This window comes from Nicotiana sylvestris, chromosome 12 (assembly GCF_000393655.2).
Source record: "Nicotiana sylvestris chromosome 12, ASM39365v2, whole genome shotgun sequence".
Lineage (NCBI taxonomy): Eukaryota > Viridiplantae > Streptophyta > Magnoliopsida > Solanales > Solanaceae > Nicotiana > Nicotiana sylvestris.
In genome coordinates this window covers 113,924,708-113,930,192 of record NC_091068.1, presented here as the reverse complement: position 1 = coordinate 113,930,192, position 5,485 = coordinate 113,924,708, and the positions used below count along the sequence as shown (strand labels likewise).

Here is a 5,485-nt window from a genome sequence, read left to right as displayed (position 1 = left end):
TTTTTCCTCAGTTGTTGCAGTCTGAAAACTCCAACAAAGTGGTCAAAGACACGAATACATAATGAGTACGCTGATTCAGATTCTTTGTTTCCATCAACAAAGGAGAGAGAAAAATATTATTTAGCATATATGGTGCCTTAAATATAGGATGTAACTATAATTAGATATTTGGCTATAAAGTATAAAAGGTATCTATAGGATGTAATATTTTAAAATGGTATTTATTTAAAATAAATAGGGTACTAAGGTTTTCTATAGGGTGTAAAAATTCCTTGAATAAACATATGAAGAAAGGAAATGATTATAGTACGCGAAGCGGACATTAGGCCGTTAACGGGGACTCAATTGTTTTACTCAGATACATGTATACGCCTACAAATTCAACATAAAATTTTGAGATAATTCATCAAATCACGGAATGAAGAGATTTTACTTGTCTCCTAAACTAAATTCTACAAAACAAAACAAAAAAGGAGCAAATCTAGATTTGCCAGCATAAATTTTGACAACCTGGGAAACAATGCATCCATTGCTTTCCAGCCCAAATATTTTACTTAGCAGAAAGCAAACAGCAAGAAGAGCTTTATTATAAGCAAGAAATAGCAATGCTAGTGAACAAAAGAATAATGATTCATTGACTATTTCAACTCAACCATGGAGTTTCATAAAGTGATGAAGGATATATTCCATTTACAGATATAGAATGATTTCTTGAGCAGTGTCCTACAAGTCCATATCCGTAAGCAAAACAATCACACAGTTGAGTGCAATCTCACTAATTCCTATCTTTACAATAATAAAATTTGTAAGAAAAATACATATATGTAACAACTCAATGCCGATAACTTCAACGGTCTTCGTTCCAACGAACTGCACAAACAACTGAACAAGCAGTAGAACCTCCAGTTTGAATCTTCCATCAACAAGACAGAACCATATGCTTCATATCTTCCCATGCTGGTTTCAGCTGAGAAGTACATACAGAAACAAAGCCTTAGTTGATCTGATAACCCTTCTTCCAGTTTGAATCTTCTATCAACAAGACAGAACCTACTTCCAGCTTCATGGACTTTTCAGATACCAAAGCGACGGATTCTTCATGATTTCAGGTGAAGCACTATGATGCTCGAAGCGAAATAAACCATTTAATTTCCATTCGATCTGCTATCGCCCAATTGCCTTTCACTTCTTGCTTGAAGACGAGAGCTGTGTTCAGCAGCCAAATCTTCAACTGAGTTCTTTGACATTCCAGCGTACTGAGTGATTGAGTGGAAAGTAGCAAAAAGTACCTGTAAAGCACCAATATCTCCCCAATTAGCATTTTCAAGCTTGTTCCAGATTTTATCAGTACGGGAAATTGCAATTAAAGCATTATTTTTAATCCACTCACTATATGTGCAACGCACTATAACTACGATTAAGTTTTTTAATGCCACCTATCTTTTTAATTACCGGATCAATAAATAGAGTCTAAGTTTTTGTTGAAATCATTAGATCTAACATTTAAATTCTATAAGTTTTATTTAATGACTGAAATAAAAAAAAATTTATATAAGTTTTTGTGTGCGCAATGTGCATGCGGTTAAATTCTTTCTGTTAGATATATGTGCAACGCACTATAACTACAATTAATTCAATTTTAAGAATTAACTGAACAAAGTTAAATAAACCTAAACCACAAAAATAAGAACTTTTAAAAAATTTAAGATAAAACTTTGACATTGTTAGATAGCAGCAGTGTAACGGAATAAGAACATACCCTAAACCCCAAAGACAAGTGACACTCACAGTATAACAACATTCACTAGGATTACAAACTCCCAGACACCAAAAACAAGAAGAACAAAATGTAGATAGGGCCTACACAAAAAATCACCAAAGCCCTAAAACCATCACAACCCCTAGTTGTTGTTCACACTAGGATCTGCCTCACCTTCATCACCTTCTCCTCCGTTCCCAGACATGGATTCAGAGATCACTATAATTGGAGGGGGACCGAATTGACGCGGCGGTTCCATGGACAGATTGAACAAAGTTAACAGTGGGGGTTCCACCACAAGAAGCCTGTGAAGTACATCTTCATCATTAACGTTCACCTGATTGACCCTTCGCATAAGGTCTACAACTTCATCCCTGAGTTGCATCCAAACTCTGGTCTGGTTCTCGAACATTTATTGTAGACTTGATGGGGAGGCCATAGGTTTAGGTTTTCTGTTAATGGTGTACTCGGGTGGTGTTGAATCCATGTTAGATGTAGCTAACCATTGCAAGGAATATCGTAAATAGTTAAGTAAGTATTTTAAATAGATGCTTGCATGTAAGAGCATTTTATAGAAGGTCAATGGAGCTGTAAATTCAAATTGCTGATTTGACATTTTGGCCACAATTGTTCAATTCATTAGTAGATGAAACATAGTATGTAAGGAGTGTTTATTAAGAGTAAACTACCGTCATTTCATGCTTACAATACCCCATCAAAACAGAAAAATATGCACCTCATTCAACCAGATTGTTCTTTTGGAAGCTGTAACTTGGAAGTAATAAATTGTTTGTTGTTCGAACCTATTCCCCTAATGTAAGAAATATTCTAGAGACAAATGCCATGTAAGAATCATTCAATATTTAGAGTAAACTGCCGTCAATTCATGCTTATAAATACCCTATCAAAACAGAAAAATAGGCAGCTCATTCTTTTTGAAGATGTTAGTTGGAACTAATAAATTGTTTGTTGTTCGAACCTATTCCCCTAATGTAAGAAACATTCATAGAGCCAAACGCCAAGTAAAAATCATTCAAACGCCATGCAAATGCAATTACAACAACCAAGGACAATAAAAGAAAAAAAATATAATGTTAAAGTATAGAAGGAAAGACTCATTTGAATTTGAGATGAGAAAATATTGATGGATCATGGTTAGAAAACGTCGTAAAATGAATAATACCATGTAACTGAAATCTCGATTGATTAAGTTAAAAACAAAAATATTTAATAGTGAAAGAATTTCAAACAGTTGTAGAGCTTATGCGAAGTGTCAATCAGTTGAACGTCAATGACGAAGATGTACTTCACAGGCTTCTTGTGGAGGAACCCCCAATGTTAACTTTGTAGAATCTGTCCATGGAACCACCGCGTCAATTAGGTCCCCCTCCTATTATAGTGATCTCTGAATCCACGTCTGGGAACGGAGGAGAAAGTGATGAAGGTGAGGCAGATCCTAGTGAGAACAACAACTAGGGGTTGTGGTGGTTTTAGGGTTTTGGTGATTTTTTGTGTAGGCCTATCTATGTTCGCATTGTTGTTCTACTAGTTTCTTGTTTTTGGTGTCTGGGTGTTTGTAATCCTAGTGAAAGTTGTTGTACTGTGAGTGTTACTTGTGTTTGGAGTTTAGGGTATATTCTTATTCCGTTATGCTGCAATCCATCAATGTCAAAAGTTTTACCTTAAAGTTTTTAAAAGTTCTTGTTTTTGTGGTTTAGGTTTATTTAACTTTGTTCAGTTAAGTCTTAAAGTTGAATTAATTGTAGTTATAGTGTGTTGCACATATATCTAACAGAAAGAATTTAACCACATGCACACATGCAGACACACACTTATATAAAAAAATTGTTTCCGTCGTCAAATAAAACTTATACTCCCTCCGTTCACTTTTACTTGACACGTTTTGACTTTTCACGCCTCTTAAGAAATGATAAATGAAGTGCATAATTTATCATGATACTCATATTAATTGATGCATATTTTATTGGATTTAAAAAAATGATTTGAAATGAGTAATAAATATTGTGGGTATAACTGGAAAAAAAAATTGTCATTCTCTTAAAGTGACAAGTAAAAATGAAAATCTATTTTTAGTATATAAGCCAAGTAAAAGTGATCGGAGGGAGTAGAATTTAAATGTTAGATCTAATGATTGCAACAAAAACTAAGATTTTATTTATTGACCTGATAATTAAAAAGATAGGTAGTATTAAAGAAATTAATTATACTTATAGTGTGTGACAACTTGGTAGTATCTAACACATCCATTTCCGACTTGGTTATATCTCCTTCAACTTTCATGACCCACCACATTGAGAGCCAACTAAAATAACAAAAACATAATTCAAACTGAGAGGAACATTGTATTTGCTGAGGCTTTTCGCAAGCAATACACGTAGCGTAAAGAATAAAGCTTCACCTAAAACTGAGATAGGAGGCTTACTGTCATTCTCTATTGTAGCACGGGTTCCAATACCAGGCCTTAGAATAGCAAGTTCCAGAATATCATCCCACTTCCCTTGTGGATGCTTTGGGTTCTTTAGCATTACAGTATAAGCACAAAGACCTTCAAGTCTCCTTTTAGCAATGGCTTTCTCGGCTTAGTAGAATCTCAAGTTTGAATTGTAGATACTAGAAACATAGAAAGGCATAGGTTCATCCTGACCCCAAAATGCCTCCCATAAGCCCTGATAGGAACAAACCCTATTTACTGTAAGAGAAAGAAAAGAAAGAAGACAAAAAAAAGTAGAAGAAGACAAAGAGAAAAAGCAAGAATGAAAATAAAGAAAATGGGAGAATAAAGGAAAAGCCAAAGTTGGTGGGCTGCAAATGTGAAAGAAAGAATTCGGAGCGTAATTTGTGGTGCCAACCTGTCGCGTAATCGCATTCGCTGAAAACTTTTTTTTTCGGCAGACGCTCTGCCTATAAATAGGCATTATCTTTTTTAGTTGTAGATCATCACACAAATTCTTCTTTCTCTCTCAATATCAATAAAACTATTCTTTATGTGGCCGTGAAGTAGACAAAAATAGCTGAACCATATAAATCTTATCTTATCACGTGTTGTGTAATTTATTGCTTTTCTCTTTAAATATGTTTTTCCCTTTCTATTAGCCTGACACGCTTCCCAACAACTGGTATCAAAACACAGACAGTGTAATTCTGGTAGAAAAGTACGGTATTGGTGCAAATACTATTCACAATAATAGTGCGACACTATTGATCATCAATACTAACATTATTCACAATAGTGAAGTATTATTCATTAATAGTGATAGTATTGTACACCAATAGTGAGTGTTGTCTACCTTATACAGTTGATACATTTTTCCTATACAGAGTATTATTCGTGGTTACTATTTGCGGTTATAAAAGAAATATATATATATATAATAGTGAGTGTTGTCCACCTTATACAGTTGATACATATTGTGAAGAAATGACGTCAGAAGAAGGGAAGGTTAAGATTGACAAGTTCAATGGCAAAGAGGAAGAGGACAATCCAAGAATTGCAAAGATAATCTCCCCTTCAAACCCATACTACAATAAAAAAAGTACTATTCTCTAGTGTGACGCCTTCACATTATCAGTTTTGAAGGCCAACTGAGGCGGTGCACAGCCTCAGTTTGTCAACACCGACAAATTTGGTTAACATATCTGACGGATTCTTTGATCCTAGTATCTTCTGTAGGGAAAGAGTTCCTTCACTTATCAACTCTCGGATAT

General features: G+C 34.7%; 1 long non-coding RNA gene across 1 annotated transcript; it reads right to left on the bottom strand.

The window, feature by feature from the left end:
- Window positions 1-612: 612 nt before the first annotated feature.
- Window positions 613-2,840, bottom strand: LOC104219107 (uncharacterized). The gene is made up of 2 exons (XR_709160.2): window positions 1,760-2,840; window positions 613-1,289 (listed from the first exon to the last, which is right to left on the bottom strand). It is a non-coding gene; the product is annotated as an uncharacterized lncRNA (long non-coding RNA).
- Window positions 2,841-5,485: the final 2,645 nt, after the last annotated feature.